The following is a 22,551-nucleotide window of genomic DNA, read 5'->3' on the forward strand; positions in this document are numbered from 1 at the left end:
AGAATATGCCCTATCAGATCCAAATTAGATTACACACTATTTTACACACAGGGTGTAATTTGACAAATGTAGTGCCACACTAAAAATGATCTGACAAAACACAGACTGGCTTTGTTTAATATAGTTTTACTGCATTACTTTATTGGGTAAATTGTTGCTAATTACAATCTTGTTATACCCTTATTAGTCTTTCTTATAGGTTAATTAGCAGCAAATTACAAAAAACTGCACTGCAAAATAAATCAGATAAGTTCTTTATTTCCTACCTGTTAAATCCTTATTAGAATTTCTTAAAGGTTAATTAGCGTCACATTACAACAGACCCCCTGTTTGGCTTTTGTATTCTATATTCTATACTACAGTTCTGTACAAACATTTCCAGTAAAATGTAGTTTTAAATTGTGCAGCAAAGGGGAGCACTGCTCATTCAGATTTTCTGGCTAAGTACACTTTTTTCTCAAAAGTCAGAACACTGACCAAGTCACAAGTATAGCATTGCAGTGCATGGTGCATTATAATGGATTCTACTCATCTTCTAGCAAGACCTGCCCTACTCTGCCTCTGATTGGTTGGCTTTCTTGGTTACATTTTCTATGCGTGACTTAAACTGTTAACTCACACTCTGGTCTGTTTTACCTTGTTTTCAGACCGCTAAGTTAGTGTTGATAGTTATGTTTGAATCCACTCAGTTTCTTGCTTAAGATTACAACACCAGTCATTGTTAAAGCTTTGTCAAAGTTCTTTTCATTGTTTGGTTTTCTAAAGGTGGTACAGACAGATCAAGGTTCAAACTTTATATTGCATGAATCTGGTCAGGTGCTGAAGCAGACAAAATTTGACACTGTCATTCCAGTGCATGTCACCCTGAGAGTCATGGCACCCTTGAGCACTTTCAGGGGGGGGTTCACCTGCAGATGTTTGCTATTAGGGGAGTGGTACAGGAGTCTCTTGGGTGTAGTCCTTCAGAGTTAGTGTTCGCTCATACTGTAAGTGGTCCCTTGAAGCTTTTGAGGGAGAAGTGGTTTTGTGAAGGGACAGAACAAAGTTTGCTGGACAATGTCAGTAACTTCAGGGCAAAACTGTGTCGAGCTTGTGAAATAACCAGTAGCAGTCTTGAGGCAGCACATGTCAGGATGAAGGGATGGTTTGACAGACATAATAAAAGTAGAGAGTGCATGCCTGGTGACAAAGTTTTGATGCTTGCAGGCTTGCAGGCTTGCTATTGTGGCCTCGGCTTAGTTCAGGAGGGGTCAGGAACAGAGAATATCTTATAACCATTCCAGATTGTCAGTGAAAAAAATGCCTCTGTCACATTAACATGTTTAAATCTGGGAGCTGGCTCAGTTGGATGCAAAGTCCAGTTCAGAGACAGGTGATCCCTTTGCCACTGTCCGGTGCTGATGTTGCAGCACAGTCTGTTAGCCTGGTGGTAGCAAGGGTTATGGGGGAGCTGTCCAGTGCTGAAGTGAGAGACGTGGGTTTGTCCATGGCTCTGACTAAAGGAACACTGTCAAACTCTGAGATTTCAGGAAACCTCCCTGCTCATCTGTGAGCTAATTGAATCTGTCAAAACACTGTTTTCTTATCTTCCTCTCAAAGACGACATTGACGTCTGTGATTCACAACCAGGGTTCGAGTAAAGTGGAAGCCATTGGGTGCTGAGGTCCCATAAGGTAGGGTATGAGCTCTCATTAAAGCAGTTCATTGACAGATTTGTGGGGATCTCTAATACATTACCAACAATTGCTATCTTAATCACAAATGAATGTTTCAATGTAATGGGACATTTTTACATTAATGATATAAATAGCTAAAAAGAAACATGTTGTCCAGATGAAAAAGCGCACCATATTCTCTCGTGAATGACAGTGACAGCAACCACATACTGTAATTCTCGCTCCCTAGGGTCATACCTTTTCTTATTTCAACTAAATAACTGTTGTTGTGATCTACTTTCCACAGTTGTTGCAAGAAGAGGGCCTCTGTGTGTTCAGGTGAAAGTCATGGTTATGGATTACATGATAAAGAGCTAAATGTCACTAGTAAAGGCAATATCCCAGACTCCCTTTACAAATTGAGTTATTTTAAGAGTTATTGCAGCATGAGGAGAAACTTTGTGAAACGGCTATGACAAATCATAACTCACTGGTGCCTTCTTGTAAATTTGTCATTGAGTATGATACATTAAGTCATTGTATTAAGCAGCAGGTAGAGTTCATGGAGCAACCCGATATCACCGAGCCCAGCTGTAGAGTATAGAGCTCCTCATGTCTGCTTGCTGATGAAGCTGATGGTGAGGATCACTTCACAGATTTTTGAAAAGTTAACAGTTCCTGTGATCATTCATATGGCTCATAATCCCCTTGTTTTCCTGCATAGAATGTGTACAAAAAACAGATGTTTGATGAGTTAGAATTTAGACCCTTTGGCCCTCAATATGGATGCTGTCAGACAAATCCATGGCGGGGATAATGTTCTGGCTGACACAGTGTCGGGCCTGGAGCCTACACCTTCACTGAATGATGTATCCTGAGATGATTGTGTATACCCTGTGTTAATCCTTTATTTAATTGTATTTTTTTTTTTTAATTTAAGTGTAATGATGTTACATGATGCACAACTGTTCACTGATGCTTTCCCTAGTGAAAGTGAACCGGGTTGATTGAAATTGATAAGCGGGGGTAGGCCATTAGGCTCTTTCTCTTCCTTCCATCATCCTGCCAGACCAGCAGTCAGTCAGTCAGTCAGTCAAGAGGCTGTCTGTGGTGATATGGTTTTAACTTTTGTGTTCTTCTGATGGGTTCGGTAGTCCTATTTTTTTGCCTTTGTTTCGGTTTAGATTCCTTATATTGGGTCATTGTAAAGGGTTAGTGTCCGACCCTGGTGGTCCGACCCTGGTGGAGTCCTCTGGAAGACTGCCCTTCTTTTGTTTACTTTGGCTGACCCATCAGTTTGTTGTTTTGATTATTTGGAGGTTATTTGTTGTTTGATAAATCAGCTCTTTTTTGACTGCAACTTGGTTTTGTTGTTTATGTTACATATGACAGTTCCCTCTTATTTCTATTAGATGTAAACTCAGCTTATTAAGTTTGGGTAGAAAAGTGCAAAGAATATATCATGTCCAGGTTTTGCCTAATTTGATTTAAATTATGGATTTTTGCATCTTATTTGTTTACTTAGGTTTTTACATATCTTTGTTAACTATCTAATAAAGACCATGTTTTGCCAATTTGTTGCAAATTATGTCTTATTGCATGTTATTAGATTACTTGGACTATAACTCTCAATGTTAACTGTCTAATAAAGACCATATACCAGAAAAAAAGTATGGCTAACCACATCTTATTAGTGTAATAAATTAGGACCAGACACCCATAGGGAGTAAGCAGCAACCGAACTGGCTGAAAAAGGAAGCTAACACTAAAGGTCCAAAAACTGCATTGCCCTGAAAGGCCACATGGAGCTGGCTCAACTTTTTCAGATTTTTCCATTTATAGCAACTGTACTGGGCTACATTTTTATATAACCCACCTGCTTATATTGTATTGAGGTTTGAAGTTATGCATGATTAAGGATGTGGGTGCTTTAAGTGACAGCTAGCTGCTAGCCATCAGCTACCAGGTTTCATTTAGCCCACCTAAGTTCCAGTTCTTTGCCCATTTTCTTTTTTTTTTTTTTTCGTTTCGAGTAGGCACCACTGAGATGGTGAAGACTACAGCCACCACAGTGGGGTTCAAAATGGAAGAAACAAAACTTCCTGTTGGCTATATTGTTATCCACAGCTAAGGGGGCAAGTGTCAAAGCAGTGGATTTTGGTGGAGGATTTCTATTAGAAAGTTTTGAAAGTCCATGTTTCAAATACAAATCCTTGTAATTTGCATTTTTTTTTTTTTTTTGTAGTTAAGATGGGTCTAAATATGTCCTCTATGATGGTTTGTCTCACTTCTCTCCCCTTTGAAAAACAGAGTAATTATAGTTTATCACCCTCATCAAACTCACATCCCAGCCTCAAATACATGTACATTCATTCACTCACACTCACACACACACACAGAGTCAGCAGGGTAATGGTGTGATGAACTGTCCCTGTGTGTCTGACTGACAGCTTCCTTGCTGTCAGTAAATATGGGATTCATGCAATCCAGTATCTGGCCTGAGGCACTGCAGTGTACTGTATATATGTTTGTGTGTGTTGCTGGTTTGGCTGCCTATATTATGAACTGCTATGGACTGACAGGATTACAATACAACCAGTCATAGATGATTGGATGATGATCGAGTTTAAGTGGCATTTAAAGGAACACGCCAGCAAATTAGGGAAACAGACTTTTAATTTAGTTTTTTGGGGGGTCTTACATTTGTAACACATGAAAAGATGTATATCAGTTTGATCCATAAACCGTATAATAAATATTGGACGGCGCCATCATAATATCACCTATTATTGTATGGGCTACGATAATAAACCCTCAAGTGTGGAATTATGGCCGTTGCCATCTTGAATTGTTGGAGCCAGTAGTGACCATATTTGGCTGAGCGGATGAAGCTGGGGAGGATATCCTGATTGGATCTGACTGAGCGGCCAGTCAGACCAGCGGGTCAAAACGTCAGGAGGAGAGGAAAGAGAGGCCACATCAGAGCTTAGCTGACCCAGTTTGAACCAAGAGCTGCTCCTCTACAAAGCCTCCTTCTGGCTAATGTCTGAGAACTGTTTTACCAAAATTCCACCAGCATGTTCTGATCCCCAGCAGAGTAAAACATATCGCAGAGCGTGTTAGGACCATTTAGGTATAAAAAGGCTTTAAAATTTGCCACTAACTTAATTTTTCTAAGAAGCTGATTGGCAACACAAACACACTTTATTATTGCAGTCAGGGTTACCTCACTTGATCATAAACACTTGGGTTTATGTCTACATCAAAAATGGACCTTTTCTACTTAAAACTTGGTATACCTTGAAAATATGAAATACACAATAAGCATTAACATCTGAAAACAAGACTGATAAAAATGCAGGCCTTACCTGCTCTTAATCTCTTTCAGAATTGTGCCATTCACACTAGTCTTTTGTCTCATCTTTTGTTAAACTGTATATGGCTGTCCATCTTTGCCTCTCTTTTGTCTGCAAGGTGTGCAGGTAGCTTATCTGGCATGTCGGGGGAGGGCGAGCTAACATGCTCTCAGGCTGAGCTGCAGCCAGCACAACAATACAACAATATCCTGCACAGCTCAAATCTGACTTATAGGCCTTTTCTACAGGCCAGAAGGTTGAAAGTAAGGAAAGAATCAAATGTATCTGTTCAAGCAACGACCCTAACCCTAACCCAAGTTAGTTAATCTAATACAAGTCAAAATGTATTCTGGCGTGAAAACTCATTGTGTAAGTATTTAAGTATTAGGAGTAAAAGTAACACAGTCAATCACACAGTCAGAAGAATATTGGTTATACAGGAGTTTTATTAATAATGGATTCATGTTGTGTTGCAGATGGTGAAACTGGAGCTTATTTCAACAATATACTCTCAAGTAGTAACTCACAGAAATACTTCAAATGTATTTGTTGATTATATTTTGTATCATTAATTGGGATTTCCAGATCAACTAACCAGTATCTAAAGCAGTCAGACACATGCAGTGGATTAAAAGTGACAAAAAAAGAAGTGCCTCAGAAACGTATTGGAGTAGAATATTGCAACCTCACGATATGTGCTGTATGAAATGGCACACTGGCGTGGCATCCTGCCGATGCTGCTTGGTTCATTCTGGACAAACAATGGTGACGTGATATTTTCGGGCCTTCGTTGTGGCAATAGTGTAGAATCTCTGTGAGAAATGGACTCCTCTCTGTCTTTCTCTCACAAGCAAGCTCCCCATCTTTTGACTTCTTCCTCCTTCTACTCCCCCATCTCTCCCTCCACCTCTTCCACATGTTCTCTCTACCTCCTCCCCCTTTGTCTTCCACTCTCCTCCTGTCCATTCAAATGCCAAACACACACACACATAATGTATAAATCAATGCAATAGATTTAAATATTTATCTTCCCCATCTTTGATATGTTATGAGATTTAGTCTTTTTGGTTCCATTCATGTTGTCATTCCCGCTGTTAGCTTATAGCACAATCTGAATCTTTCATTCTCACCCCACTATTATGACTCTTAATACTCTTCAGACACGAATTCCAATATGTTAAAACCACCAGTTCAGTTTGGCATTATCTTTCCAACAAACATACTTCTTACAGCCAGTAATACGTATTTAGGGTCAGCTTTGCAACAATCCTTAAAGATTTCAAACCCTAAAATGTTCCATCATTCATATGTTATTGGTATTCCACGTTTTACAGCTAGCAATGCACATTTGGCATCAGCATTTCAACAGCCACCATTCGCAACTGCAAGTCCTTCAGAATTTCGCCTGTTCTAATTTGCCTTTGTTGTTCGTCACCTGCGAACACACAGAAAAGCTAACAGCAAAGTTTAACTACAGAGAAGTCCAACTGAGCTGATGTCATTCTTAAGCTCGATCCAAGCAGAATTTAAAAAAGTGTGTGCATCTGCATGTGTGTCTCAACCGTCCCTCATCTCTCCTCCCTCCCAGTTTTAAGCCCAGCACTGAGCCACTAATGGAGGACAAGCCTGTTAAAGCAAAATGCCACGCTTTACTGGCAGCACACCAGGGACACACACAGACTGAGGAACTCACACACAAACACACAGACAGACAGAAAAACACACACATATTCATGCAAAAAAGGCAACACAACCAAATGTGCCAAAAGCAGCACACATGCACACAGAGAAATACTTGGGGAAACAACAGGCATTCAGTTCCACAATAGGCAACTCAAACACTAAACACACCCTCTCACACATCCCAGTAGAGTACACCACCATAGCAACAGCCTGCAAACAGCTAATCTTTTCAGTGATGCAGCAGCCGTCTTTCACTGTGAGCAGAGCCTCCAATTATACCTTCATTTGTTTGTCAGTTGTTTTGAAGGCCACGTGAAGACCAGCAGAGCAGTCGCTTGACAGTTAGCAGTCGAGAACAGCATCCAACCTGAGACCTGCTGTGGACACAAAATTCAACAAAACAGAAACAAAAATTTTCCCTGACTCGAATTTTAAACAAAAATCCAGAAGAAAACGAATGCTTGTTCTGTCTGCCACCATACAAGTTGGATTGTCAAGATAAGCAGTACACTGAAGGAAAAAAGATACTCTGGTCTATTCTAGATAGTCTCTAGATTTTTTGGCTTAGCACCACCCATGATGATTGTGATTGGTTATAAGACATACAAATAAGCCCCAGTTTCTCCCTCCCTATAGCTGAGTGTCAATTAGTGGTGCCAGACGTTTCTCCAGCTCCGAGGAAATGGATCTGGCTTTGCGAGTCTTTAATTGACCGTCTGTAAATATGTCTCTCAGTTGGGTCTTGTGTTTTCAGTGAGAAACACATCATTGCTAGTCAGTTTATCTGTACAGTGTTACATTAGACATTGCACATGATTCAAACATGCAGTATCAGTTAAAGATATAATATGTAAGAATTTTGTGTTGAAATGTCTAAAAAGTACTTGACCTCTGTTATGTATCCTGCTGAGTTGTGTACTTAGATTATAACAAAGTAAAACCTATTGCCATGTGTGAACATTTGAGCCTTAGTCAATCTGAGTAGATTTTCATTAGCAATGACGGTTGCTTAAAGGTGTGTTCACCAACAGTGAGTTTTATCACAGGATCATTTGCATTTATTTCCGTTATTTGCGTGAGTGTTTCTTCTCCCCAAACAGCCATATAATACCTGACAGTGGAAGTCACCTCCACAGATTGATGCTGCAGTCAGGTTGATAATCATGAGTGAAGATGAATCTACTTTTTAATCCCAAATGTTAAAAAGTCATCTCTGAGCCTTGCTCCTGTATGTAAATGGCTCAAAAATAGTAGAATTCGATGTGACTGGAGAGGCTTCACTTTGCACTTTCAATACAATCCTCAGCAAATGTCTTTATAAATGTCACATTTATATACCTCAAAACATTTTTGACACTTTTTTATTTTCATTCACCATGCCAGAATAAATTATCATCAATTTTGGGATTACCAGAATAACATATTTAAAACATCAGTTTTATTCTTAAATGTTTTAACTACATTTTACAGGACATTATTTGTCTAGAAGCTTAAATGGTACCTCCTTTATGTAATTTGAGATGATATATCTAGTTAGGCACCAGCCAAATCTCTTGCCAAGAAATGTCACTAACAAAGTTTTTCCAGTAGGGGGTGACATAAGGAATTAAAAAAACACGATGAAATGAGGAACACACAGCTCTAGTATTATTTTTAACTGAAACAAAACTGTTTTTGAGTCACTAAGAGTGTCACTAGGGTGAAGTAATGAGATGTCAGTAGGAAGAGGAACACAAAAGGGACTGCTTTCATCACAATATCATATTCTTTATTTGAAACAGTAAAATCAAAATGTGAGATAAATTCACCGTTTGACTTTAGATGTCCCTCTATGTTGAGCAACTGTGAGCCGTAGTTGCCCCAGTAAACAGACCAGCACGACTGGCTGCTGCAGCTGCATTTTCTCTGGGCTTGATAGCAAGAGTTGGCAGGCCTGGAGGTGGAGCGGCAGCACGGCAGCCTAGCAGTAGCCTGTCTGTCCACTGCACCTAATGAGCACAGAGACACTGTGCAAGAGCAGCCCCAGGGGATTAGTGACCCCGACAGGACAAGCAAAAGACTGAGAGGGGTAAAAGAGGCTGGTGTGTTTATCCGCAAAACTACAGTTTATAAACTGCCGAAAAGAGACATTACCAGAGTTAAAGTAGAAACAATTTGAGTCAAACATAGACAAGGCAACCAATAAAGTCAACCAATCAGAGGCAGAGTAGGGCGGGATTTTGTCAGAAGATCCATAATGCATCAAGATGGGGACTCTTCTGATGTTATGGTCACTATGGCAAGATGCCACCTATGGGCTGGGAAGAAGTGGTAGGCACAAGAGATGCTCAAGAGATCGGAGGCATGGCTGCAGATCAACAACTTGCTGGACAGCATAGCTGTCTGGACAATTGTCCCAAACCACGTTATGATGGAGCAAAGGAGAAACATCAGCTGATTCAGGATGAGATACAGCAAGATGGTGGCCCTGGCCAAACAAGGTTGCCTGGTACAGATGGGAGCATGCCGAACCATGCAAGCTCAACTGGAAAGAGCTATGGAGAGCTGAACCATTACACACCAAGTTTCCATCCAATTGGTCCAAGTTACCTGCTCCAAAGCTCAGCTATCTTGGTCATAGCAAACACACTGGCATGCCAACTCTGCCAGAAAATGGGGTACCCTGGAGCACATCGTCAGTTGCTCTCTGAAGGAGATGGGGAAGTATGATATTGCTGGCACCATCACCAAGTCCCGATGTCATCAGCAGGGTTATCATCTGTACAACGATCCAAGACAGCAAGAAGCAGCACGTCCCCAAAAGATCCATCACCTTCATCAGAACTGGGGAGAAGGCACAACACAAGCCTAGCTCATCGGTAGGGCTTCTTGCCTCAGCTCGGGCCTGGCAGATCAAAGTCGACCTTGGAAGGCAGCTCAAGTTCCCAGAAAACATTGCAACCACTTTGCTACACCCAGACATTGTATAACATCAGAGTAAACAAAGCAAGTGGTCTTGCTGGAACACACTCAGAGGTCAATGAATGCAAGTGAGCTTAATATGCAGGTCTGACCGCAGAGCGCTGGAGCAATGCTGGGAGAGCCCACTGTACTGTAGTGAAAGTTGGCTGTAGATGCTGTGCTGGCTGATCATTACAAACACAAAACACTCAAAATCCTTGCAGTTAAAGGACTGCAGCATAGACAGGAATATACAACTGAAAAGGCCTCAATATGGCTGTGGATCCAGATGAGGGGATCCACAGCATTAGGAGTAGTGTGCCACATGGACACGAATAGTGGACTGATCACCCTTTGCTGGGTTGTCAGCTTAAGGGTGTCCGGTGCTCGAAGACCCAAAACACACTGTGACTTCGGTTTCATCACTGAGGATGTGTCCAAGTGATTTCTAGAACTAAAAAATAATTAACTCATGATTATTTAATCAACATTTCTTTGATTTAATACAATTTTATAAATTTAGATACATTTAACATTATTTGGTACAACCATGAACAGATGTAGACAGTTTGGATGATGTCTGCCCTCTATAAGAAATATAATTACAGCTCCAAAGAAGAAAGGCTGTTTTTCAAAGGAGGAACAAAAGTAGTTCCTTCCATTTTTTCTTTTTACAAGCCTGGCCAAAATGTATTTCTGCATATGACATGAGACCCCAGGGTTACACCATTCTTCTATCAGTCAGATGTAGGAAACTAGATGATGGAAGAGAATAGAGATAGGACAGAGAACAGAGTGGTAGGAGAGAGGGAACATGATATGAGGAAGGAGGGAGGGTTTCAGAGACACAGCAGTGTGTTAACGGGAGCCAAGCATGGCAAATTGGACCGAATTTTCCGCCTGTGCGATTTCAATACACAAACGCAGGCGTACATAACCATGCTTAATAAGTGTCGGGCTAATGCATTGTATAATCTCCTCTAAATTAATATGTTAGACACAATTGCCTGGTAATTAATTCCTGTCACAGCATATCCAAATGAGGAGATTTATTCAGTTCTGTCAATCATAAAACCCTGGAGCCTGAGGCAGATTATTGCCCAGCATGCAGTGGCCGTGCAATGATGATGATGTGGTTATGTGTGGTAGTATATGTCTGCTATGCCATTACCTGGACCTTTAAAAGGCCAGCAACGATAGCTGGTCATCAAACGAAGGTCACTGGGATGACAGGATGAAGGGAAAGGCAACAGTCTTTTGTTTTATGGCTTCATAAAGAACATAATGTCTCCACGGGCTCCTTAACCGTCCAGCATCCGCCCACCATTCAGTTTCATGGCTGTTCCTTTCCCACACTTGCCTGTCTCCCTTATTGTTTCTTGGCATTCCGTTTAGGAGAAACTGCAGCTACATTACAACCCACACAAACACTTGGATGAACGCCAACACATTTTTACTTCTGCAATTGGAGTTTTAAACGACTTGTGCCGCAGTCAGTGCAAACTAGTGTATAGTGTATAAATGGAGTTTACACTTACAGTGATGAATAGTGAGATTTATGAAGCTTACAAACTGTGATATGTGCAGTTCTTTGATATATTATGTGCACATTACCAAAAATATTATTGCTGCTGTTACTCGGGTCATGGTTGGCCATCATTATTATATGTGTTCTCCCTATACATCTTGCACAGTCGACGCATAAAGGTGTCATGTATTTAGATTTACACCAAGATGCATCAAGTCTATCCCTCAAATTATCAATAATCCTTTTTAGAAACATTAAATTTAGACTACGTTTGCAATGTCTTTTTGCCTTTAATTACAACATAGTTTCAAGAACAATAGCTGTAGTGAAAACCAGTGGCTACAAATCTGTTACTACGGCTTTATGGGACAATGGAACATTTTCCTTGACAAACCCCGCCTACTTTTGATGGTTTGTTTGGTGTGGTTTGACACAGCATATACAGATGCTGTGTCCTCGCGGCAGCGGGCCTGGGTTTGAATCTGATCTGCGGCTGTTTGCTGCATGTCTTCCCTCCTACCACTCACCATGGAGGTCAAGTGTGGAGGAACACAGGAGCAGGCGAACAGGAAAGCAAAGCAGAAAGGTGCTGGACGTTCCTGTAGACGAGTCAACAAAGACACGAGCATTAGCACAAGAGCTAAACACAGATGCACAAAACAACAAGACTGATCTAGAAACAATGAGCTGAACTAATGAGCGGCACTGAGCAGTCACCATACAGGATGGAATAATCTGGTGCCGAGGTAGTGGAGAGACCGGGGTAATATAGCCAAAGGATGATGAGCTGATGAGAGACAGGTGTGCCACTCTGCTGCTCCCTCTGTCACGCCCGCAGACACACACACACACACACACACACACACACACACACACACAGGGAAAGAGCAGGTGAGGGAGAAGGGAGTGGGAAAAACAGAAACAGAAAAACAACCCGAGTGCCACAGCAGCGCCATGACACACTATGTTTAATCTACGAAGCTGAAATTTGACATGGAGGTCAAGTGTTTTACCAGATCGTGTGCATGGGACTGCACGAACATATGAAAGACGGCATCTATCCAGTTGCAAATGTTACAAATTCATACTTGTTTTGTTTTCTCTATGTAAACAGTCTTTAAGGAAAAGAGAGAATACCAGACAGAAGTGCAGTTTCTGCACACACAGAGCCAACGGTATTTCACTTTTCAACTATTGAAAACACACACACGCGAGCGCGTACACACACACAGGCCTGCAGGCGTGTGGTTTCTCTTTATTAAAAACCAGAAAGCGCAATTAGCGGCAGAATATGCTTAACCCTGTATCACTCCCTCAGCTCGAGGATATATTGCTTCCTCCTCTCCATTATTAAAAATATCATAGACATGAGAGGAGGGGAGCAGACGGGAAATATCACAACCACATGTTCAGCGAGAGGAGGTTAGGATATCTGTTTTATTTAGTGGTAGGAAGGCAGGTATTACTCTGTGTTTGGTAATGGGAGACTGAGTGCATTTTGTCTGTCTGCTGATGTTGTGGATGTGGTGTAATGTCTGTCTGTCAGTGGTTGGCTCTGTTAGGATGTTTTAACTCTGACTACGCTAGAAGTAGAACTATCATGTTTGCATAATTAATTGTAGATAGTTGTGGAAATGTATCTACAATAATATTTAGTTAATATCCTGTCACATTTGCTAATGCATAATAATATGATGTGTTCGTGTGTTTGAATGTTTTATAAAATATCATATGAGCCAAAGAGATTTTTCCACTGATTTCCAAATTCATAACAGGCCCTCTGAACACTTCTTCTATTGTTTCCGATTGTTGTTACTCTGCTCTGTTGGAGTTGTTCTGGAGTTATTTTCAGGCCTTTGGGTCCACGATGTTGCTCATGCTTCACAGCTTGTGGTTTCACCTCTTTCAGTCATACAGAAATGTTATGCTGGAACCTGATGTGCAGTCCAGTGATCCAGCTGTGACTCAGACAGCAGAACATGGTCTCTGTGTCGCCTCCTCTGGTCAGGGCCAGAGAGACGGATAGAGTCTGTGTGTTGACCAACTTTGGACTCGAGGTTACACTCGCTCCAGTCTGTATGGAGGAGGATGTTTGGGATGTAGTTCCTTCGAGAAAGCCCAGTCCACACTCAACTGAGCTACAATGTACAAAATAAGTGAGTGGTGACTAAAGCTTACAGTAACGTAATGTAAGTGAAGGGGGGGTCATACACTGTGGTTAGTTGAATGCTGCCTATTGTTGACCTCCTTATACAGAGTCTGTTAATAAGATTATTTATATGATCATTATTTATTTATTCTCACAGGTACATTCTGACACCTAGAAGCAGGACAGTCATAATTACAAAGCCAGAGTGATGTTTTGGTTTTTTTTTTGTATATATAGAATTAAACCGTATGATTGGAAAAAACGGTGCTGTGAGCTTTGTCATTCAGGTCTCACATCATCATCTCAGCCACGTAATATTCTCTTTCCTCAAACTCTCTCTGCAGTGTTTACATCTTTTGTTGCCCATGTGTCTCCATCCATAATTGTATCTGCATCATTCCACTGCTGAATCCTGAATTGTTTGACAAAATGCTTTTGGAATTATGATTTCCTAGACTCTAACCACACTCCTCCTGTCATACAGTGTTTCGTCCTTGCTCGATCGATACGTGCTCCTTTTGTTAAGACTGAAAAAGTGTGTGTGTTGATGGAAATAGCTGATAACTGATGGGTGTATAGCTTTCACCGTCTCTGTTCCCAGCTGTAGCAGATTCCTTTCCTCGTACAGGTTAGAGCAGAGCGCGAGGATGTCTTGCATTAAACATACTCAACCTGCTGCCGTCCTGACAGCAAAACACTCTGAATGCCTCAGATCTCCTCAGTCAACCCCTCACATACTGTATCTAAACAGCCTTTCCTCCAACTGTTAGTTTTCTCGAGATAGAAATCATTAAAATAGAATGTGAGATTTGTAAAAGAAAGATTCACACAGCCTGAGGCTCTGCACCAACCACTGCAGCTGAGGAGGGCTCCTGGTTGTGCGCTGATATCTCTTGAAGATTAAAAAAAATTATTCTAACTGCAGCTGAAAAGATACCGCAGCATGCAGCGATCAGAAACCAAAACCATGCCGCAGCTTTAGCAAGCATACTTCTCAAAACCAGGATGAGCAAGGATGAAATGATTACATGTGCAAACATGACTGGTATACTGAGCAGTATACCAGCAACAGGGTTTTATGAGTTTCAGGGACTAGTAGCAGGTTAATCCTACTTGAGTGTTCATTCTATGTCTGATTACTTTACATTGATATGGTCTTATTTTCTGTGTGGTCTTTGAGTGCGTCCAATTTCACTTCACTGCCACCTGGAACACTATACGGTATTTTGTGATTACAGTTAAATGCAGAGGTGGGTAGAGTAGTCAAAAAAAAGTTTTTCATCAACTGTTACTCAAGTAGAAGTACCAGTAAAACAACCACTTAAGTAAAAATACAAAATTACTAACTAAAAAAAGTAATGAATAGAGTAGTGAGTAACTACGATTTTCATCAGGTAAAGAAGTGAACAGACACCTATATTTGATAGTGACGCAATTTTTATTTTATTTTATATACTACTATAATCCTGCAAGGGGAAATTATTTTATCCACTTACATTACACATGTCTCCGTTCCCATCACAATCAGGTGTGAGCCCCCATATCCAGGTCCGTCCAATCACATGAAGCCAATTGGACAACAGAAATGGTTCAATGGCTTATTTATGTGAAACTGGAGATGATGTGCCTGTTATTAGGGATGTAACAATCACAAAAACTCACATTATAATTACATCACAATACACAGTCCACGGTACGTTTTTTTATCATGACATTTAAAAAATAGAAGAACAAGATTACTTGAACAGTAACCTTTTAATAATAAACAATAAATGTGATGTGCACCACATTATTATTTGTATACAATTTGTTTTTACATTCTAAACATGTAACTGTAAGAAGTAGCCTGTTTCGTACGTTTACAATATATACAGCTGCCAGCAGCAATGTTGTGGAGTGGGATTACCAGGGCACCCATGGGGGGTGTGACATGGGAGGACGTCCGCGGACAAGCAGAGGCACAGGTCAGGTTCCTTAACAGAATGTGGATGAATAGATAAAATAACACATAAAAGTAACACCATTAGTAGGGCCATTGTTTCCAAATGTAACAGGGTAAAAGTAAAGATGTTTGACTGATTACTCACACTGCAGCAAAACTACTCCAAATAGCACAATTAATCCTAAAATATTACTCAAGTCCATGTAATGGAGTAAATGTAAGTCTTTACCTGCCTTTTGTTAAATGTGGCGTCCTTCACATAGCCACACAAAAGAGAAAAAAAAACTGAATATCAATGAAGTTGATAATATTGATTGTAAGATTAAGAAAATAAATAAGTGGTAATAGTAATTGCCATCTTACCATCCTGAAGTTCCAGGCCTCATTCAGTGATGGAAACAGAGATAAAATTCCTCTCCTCTCCCCATTTTTCCTCCCGCTCCCCCTCCTCCCGTCCTTCTCTGTGCCAAAACAGCACAACACAATAATAAGATTACAACACTGAGTGTGTGTGGAGCTGAATGGCAATACACACATCTTAAAAGGTTGTGTGGTAGATACACACACACACACACACACACACACACACACACACACACACACACACACACACACAGCTTTTATATTTCTCCTTCTATGGTGTTCGGTGCTTTTAGCCAGAAACTGAAAGCATGGCATTATGCTGGAGAACCATTTTACTGTGAAATTTCCTCTACCCCTGTCTCCCCTCTCTTACTCTTTTTTTTTTTTGTTTTCTTTTAATCCTCTTTGTGCCTTTAGTTTTTTCTCTCATTTTTTTTTCCTTTCTTTCAATCTTTATTTACAACAACAGAGGAGACAGCAAGAAAAGGGTAAGGGCTGAGGGTTGAGGGTTGAGAGTAGGAGTTATGGGATGAAGTGGAGGGTGAGTACTATTACGAGGTAGAGGAGCTGGAAGAATACGAGTAGGAGGCAGACTACAAGGAGGAGGAAGATTAGAAGGGGGACTATAGACGAAAGACAAGGACTAATAGTAGTAGGAGTAGGTGGAGGAGGACATGTAGTAGGACTAGGAGGAGGAGTAGAACTAGTACGAGGACTAGAAGGAGGACAAGTAGCAGAAGGAAGAGGGTGAGTAAGAGTAGATCTAGAAAAAGAAAGTTGTTATGATGGCAGTGTATGTAGATGCAGCAGTCAGTAGCTCCTTCAATCCTCACTACATTTTTTATGTATTTTTTAAAAAAAAATATGTCTATTTTACTGCTTCTACTGCAGCAGCAGCAGCATCTGCCGAGCAGCCAGCCAGACCACCAGGACAGGTCATGACCAAAAATGCTGTGATCATCCCAGAGAGAGCAGAAACAGAGGCAGCATCGGAGCTAAGCTGACCCGACTTCGACTGAAACCGGTTCCTCTACCAAGCCTTCTTCTGGCGAATGTCTGAGAACCGTTTTACTACCAAAACTGCCTGGTGCTCAAACGCAGTTAAAGTGGGTGGACAGTGTTCAACAGATGTCCAATTTCTCATGCTCAGATGTTGGCCATATTATCTGCCCAGAGAATTCTCCAGTGTCTTTACTGTTGCTGTGTACATTCCTCTGGACGCAAATTTAAAAAATGCGCTGCAGGAATTGTTAGATGTCATCAGCAGAAACATGACTAAACAACTGGATGGAATTTTCATTGTAGCTGGTGGTTTTAATCAAACAGACCTCAGAACTGTTTTACCCAAATTCCAGCAACATGTTCAGATCCCCACCGGAGGAAGAAATTGACCACGTGTATACAAATATTCCTGGCAGCTACAAAGCCCTCCCACGTCCTCACTTTGGCCTATCAGATCATCTTTCTCTGCTTCTGCTGCCTACTCACTCTCAGCTCTTTCCAAAAAACAAAAGCCAAAAAAGATGCCTTTCAGTCAGGCGACAAGGAAGCATACAATACTGCCAGAGCAGGACTGAAAGCTGGCATCAAGGAGGCAAAGAGGAGACATCGGCAGAGACCAGAAAGGGACCTCAAGGACTACACCATTAAAGATACGTGGCAGGTGATGCAAAATGTCACAGGCTTCAGGAGCAGGAGTGCCCCCATCATGTATGAAGCGCCGTTGCCGGATGGACATTTCATGCTCCTGTTTAGCTCCGTCACCTTCAGAGGACCAGCCACTGTCAGTAACCCCAGATGGTCTTGGAGAAAGGGAATATAATTAACGCTGCGGGTCCAGATATTATACCTGACTGTGCAGTAAAGAGGCACTAATCAGCTAGCCGATGTTATTATTGACATTTTTTAACATCTCACACTAACAGGAGACTGCTCCCTCCTGCCTCAAGACAGCCACCATCTTTCCTATACCTTAAAAGTCTCCTTTGTCTCCATCCTCTAGGGGGCCTGCAAAACCCCACCAACTGTGACCTCATCCCGCCTATGCTTTGCTGAATGAATAAATGGAAAGTGACTGTGACCATACTCAATTTACAGAGCTGGTAAATATATCTTGTTCCCCTCCTCATATTTTCACATCTAACACAGTGAATTATGAGTTTGCTTCAACCTAATCAGACTAATGGACTGCTGGAACTCAACAAAAAAATATATATATATATATGAGCAAGAAGGCGTCTGAGTTTTATTTTGTTTATGTCTGATTTAACTGAAGTGTTTTTCATGATAAGAGAAATTAATGTTTCTGCAAATGGAGTCTGGCACATTTGGCAAGGCTGTGGAGAAATTAAACGCCTTACCTTAGTCCTATAAAAAGGTCTGTCTCTGAAAGGGATTCTGTTTTTAAATTTTTTTTTAACATATCTTAGAAATTACAATCTCAGTCTGTCAGTGGCAATAGAAGCACTTAATATGGACGTACTGATGGTTGTCCACAGTTATCTACCTATATTATGGCCTGTTTCTTGGCTCGTGGCTGCAGCAGTCTCATATCTCATCTCAGTCTCTAATTAAAAAAAAAAACATGCCATCTCTCTCACAGAACATTGTTTTCATAACATACAATTCATTCATTTCATCATGCAATAGCTGTAGATGTAGATGTGAGTGTGTGTGTGTTTTTGTGTGTGTGTGATAATCTGAAACAGGATACTGCAATGGGATGCTTGGATATAATAGCCTATTGAACAACTTGCTATAGTTTAATGTGTTGAAGACTCATAGTAGTGGGGGTAGGAAAAGTAGGAGCAGAAGTAGGACTAAGATCAGGAGGAGAACAAATAGGGGGAGTATAGGGAGTAACAGTAAGAGGAGTAGTAGCGGTGGCAGGAGGAGGAGGAGGAGGCAGGCAAGACTTAATAGCAAGTAGCAGTAGAAGGAAGAGGAGGAGGAGAAGGAGTGGCTGTGGTAGAATAATACCAGAAGCAGTTGTAAGAGTGTTAGAGCCCTCGATTGGTTAACTATTGATAAAGTAGTGGTGACAGTCAAGTAAATATAAGTACAGCTAGTAATAATAGTAGAATGGTGGTAGTTGAAGATATTAGTATAAGCAGCAGTAATAACAGAAGACGTGTTAGTGGTGGCAGTACTGGTAATGACTGACACTGGCGTTATAAGAACGGAACATGACGATGTGTCTTTCATACTTTTGTTTCACCCTGAATCTCAGAAAGATGTTGCATGTGAATGTGTTAAAAGCCTCTTAGAGGCAATCAGTGGCAGTATTGATCCACACACGCACACACAATCACAAATTACACACACACACACACACATATGCACGCACACACTTAGACTTTTGCCCCCTCCTCCACTTCTCCAGCTCCCTCCTCCTTTCTCTCTTCCTCCCCCTGGTCCTCCAGTGGCAGACTGAGCTGTAAAAATCAATGGGGAAAATGTTCTCCAACAGCCAATCTAGAAGCCATCTGGCCCTTGTCGTCCTCAGAGACCAGCAGTGTGTCCCCCCGGGGACACGCAGACAAGAAGCTGAGACAGAGAGAGAGAGAAGAAGAAGAAGCCCGGGCACACAACAACGCGAAGCAAATGTTAACTCAATAAAACGCACAGTGTGCGCTACACATCATGTGGCTGTTACATAAGAGGCAGATAGGTTGACACATGCAGGAGACGGACAGAGAACTATCATATGTTTAAAATATGCTTGTTTTAAAGATTATTTTAAGAATATTTGATCCGGCCTTTGAATCATCTGGGTGTGTGATGTGCAGGGACCTGATAACAACCATGTTGTATGACTAGGGGTGTCACGATTTCGATTTTTTATTGAAATCGATCGAAATTACGTCATGGTCTCGAGTGCTGAAGTCAAAGTGAGGACTGACGATCACCCCCCAGGGAGGTGTGCAAAGCTACGCACGCACGCTACGCAAATTACGCACATTGTAGCCGACGCCGCTAGTTAGCTAACCTGCAGATCATGACACCATGGCAAGTGCAGATAAAGGAGCAACGGCACCGGAGCTTGAAGCAGCTCCTGCTTCTCTTAAATCACCAGTATTAAAGTATTTTGCGTTCCCGGTGGGTTATGTCGACAAGAAGACCACCGTGTGAGAGATATGCTATGTGCGTGTACCATACCCGGCCACGGGAAACACTACAAACATGGCAGGACACATTCGTCGGCATCACAAGGATGTAGATTTGACAACTGGGAAAACACCATCACTGGTCCAGCCAACTATTCCATCCTCGTTTGCAATAAAACTTCCACAGACCTCAGCTCGCGCAAAAGCTGCTGATCAACAGTTCTTAAAGAGAATCATGGCCTCAACTGACAGAACGAAAAGAAAATGTTTTTCTCTGGGGAGTGCGGCTGATCAAATATCTAGCAGACTTTGATTTGAGATTTGGCTTGCTTGTATCTTTTATAGTTCCGTGGTGGTTATGGAATAAAAATTGCTCAAGAAAACGTAGATCTATGATATACATTTGATATTAAGTGGAATTAATTTGGGCTTCAGTTCACCAACTCACCGTCTGCGTCATCAGTTCGGCTTCCAAACGTTCAGACTAACTGGTCAGTTTGCCTCCAGGTGTGCACATCCTCTATCAAGTTTGTGAGTTTGAAAAACCGAGACTTAAAAGAGATATTTATTGGCACTGAAAATCTTACAGGACTACTATAAAGTGACCTGTACAGAGAACAAGAGGAGCAAGTAAGAAACAAAAAGGAAAGCAAAAGGTGAAAGAAAGAAAGAAAGAAAGAAACACAAAGGAATGACTGTGTCGAAGAAGACCATAAGGAATGATGGGAATATATCAAGAAGCCAAAAGAGATCAGAAGAGAGTGAAGTGTGTGTGAGACTGTGAGCAGCTACTGACTCAACCATCTTGATGGAGTTCATCAATACTGGTTTGATAAATATTGGAAGCTATATCTGACATCTGAGCCTTTGAAAGGGTTGATGATTGTCTATTTAAAACCAACAGAGGAATCATCCTGTCTTTCTGTCCATCTGTCTTCAAGGCTCAGGTTGGTACTGAATTTAAATTTGGAGGTTCATATTAAACAGATCCTTAATACATAATTTTATACATCAGTTAACAATCAATACAGAAACAGCTGAGTAAGCAGTAGAGAAAGGATCATTCTCTTTAAGACACCACATTTATTTAATGTATCTGAATCATGGATCCAATATGATTTACGTTCTAAAACACCAAAAAACAAATGTCCAAAAAACAGAAAACTGAATGAGAATATTTCAAGCTGTTACAAATAAAAAAAAAATATGTCAGGACATTTGATTCCGCTAAACAAAAATACCACTTTGTTTGCCAAATAAGTGAATTTCCCAGGGGCAGCAGAGGAAAATTTGATTTTTAGGACTCATTTGAACACTACAATAGTGGTGGGATTTGTCTGAAGTATAACTTCTGGTTTTAACATGACTTCCTTCAGTTTGGTACACCCTATGAACCAAATAATTATTGTTGAATTTACTTAAAATGCTCTTAAAGATATGCTGTAACATTTCTGTATTCAATTGTCTAAAAACAGTCAGACCTTTGTTGTACACTGTCAGTTGTGTACTCACATCATCTGTTTCATCTGGCTGCTGGTCGCTCTAACTTTATGGCAAGTCAAAGAGTGTCAGAAATCAGCTAACATGACCAAGTAACCTGAGTATAATCTTATTATATACAATATTACAATGGCCATTTCTGACACATTGTGACATTGATTTTCATCAGCAATGGTGGTTGATGCCTTGCTACTTTTGTCTTTATTGAAGGACCCCTGGTGGCAGAAATTACCTCAAGTGTGTTAAAGTTTCCCCCAAGAAACTTTAGGTAAATTGCTGTATGTTAGATTAACTATGCGGCATTAATGGGATTAGCGATTCGGAATTGAGCTTTGAATTCAGTATCGATTCTTATTTCAAAGTGATTCTTGATTTAATAATTAGAAATGGAGGCACTATGTCCAGCCTTTTCTCCAGTATGGTGGGTGCCAGACCATCCACTGGTGTCCTTAACCTGCTTAAACACTGAACATGAAACCCCACCAGAAGTTAAGATAAATGACCTGCAGCCTTTTTGTTTTAAAAAGTTAACAGCGTTGATTAATGAACTCATTCATTTGAAAGCATCTAACATCCATGTCTGTATGTGAATACTGGAAATAAGTAGATGTGCTGTGTTGTTAGCATTGTTAAAGAGCAGCCTCTCATATTTCACCTCCTGTATCACTTCCAGCAATACTTAATGGTATCTGTTTATAAATCCAATTATTTTGAATGGTGCATTGCAATGGTTAGCACTGGGGAAAAGTAACCAGCATGTGACTTAGTAACGTATGTGTACTCATGTAGTATTCTGAATAACTTTTACTTGTAGTATTCTAACAGTGTTGTATACTTGTATTAAAGCAGCCTCTCTGAACTCCTCTTCCACTACTGCTTATTAATCCTCTGTGAGTTTAGAGAATGCGCTTGGTATTTTATGTGTGGGCAACAGGAAAAAAGCTGATGAAGGTGGATTTATCAGCGCTCCAAAAATGGACAAAAAGGGGGGGTTGAGTCTTGTGAAGTGAACAGGTGGGAGGATCGTGCGGAGCTCTTCCCTCCACTGCGTCCCTGCTCTCCGCACAGACATCTCCACATGACAACCACATGGAGGAGTCTCAGCGGTGAGGCTCTCACGCCTCAGATGAAAATAATAATAATAATTTTACAAAAACACAACAAAAACAACAACAACAGGGCATCATATCTGCACCATCACTGCTGCTTCTGACACTCGGCTGCCCCTTTCTGCGCATTCATACAGCCGCTCGGTCTCTGCGCCGCTGTTTCCTCAGCTGTGCCCGTGGTTTCTCTCCTCTCCGTCTGTGCAGCCTGTAATGACTGGGA

The 22,551-nt window shown here is 41.0% G+C and overlaps 2 long non-coding RNA genes across 4 annotated transcripts; one reads left to right on the forward strand and one right to left on the reverse strand.

Annotated features, from left to right (window-relative positions):
* Positions 1-10,110: 10,110 nt before the first annotated feature.
* Positions 10,111-15,750, reverse strand: LOC119025896. Of its 3 annotated transcripts, XR_005076958.1 has the most exons (7): positions 15,617-15,750; positions 15,483-15,506; positions 15,169-15,284; positions 14,808-14,938; positions 11,885-11,985; positions 10,806-11,761; positions 10,111-10,389 (listed from the first exon to the last, which is right to left on the reverse strand). It is a non-coding gene; the product is annotated as an uncharacterized LOC119025896 (long non-coding RNA). The 3 variants fall into 3 exon arrangements; XR_005076956.1 differs by having other exon boundaries at positions 10,111-11,761; XR_005076957.1 differs by having other exon boundaries at positions 10,111-11,761; positions 11,880-11,985.
* Positions 15,751-16,128: 378 nt separating this feature from the next.
* LOC119025897 lies at positions 16,129-17,725 on the forward strand. The gene is made up of 2 exons (XR_005076959.1): positions 16,129-16,363; positions 16,508-17,725. It is a non-coding gene; the product is annotated as an uncharacterized LOC119025897 (long non-coding RNA).
* Positions 17,726-22,551: the final 4,826 nt, after the last annotated feature.

The sequence above is a fragment of the Acanthopagrus latus genome, chromosome 9 (genome assembly GCF_904848185.1).
Source record: "Acanthopagrus latus isolate v.2019 chromosome 9, fAcaLat1.1, whole genome shotgun sequence".
Classification (NCBI taxonomy): Eukaryota; Metazoa; Chordata; class Actinopteri; order Spariformes; family Sparidae; genus Acanthopagrus; species Acanthopagrus latus.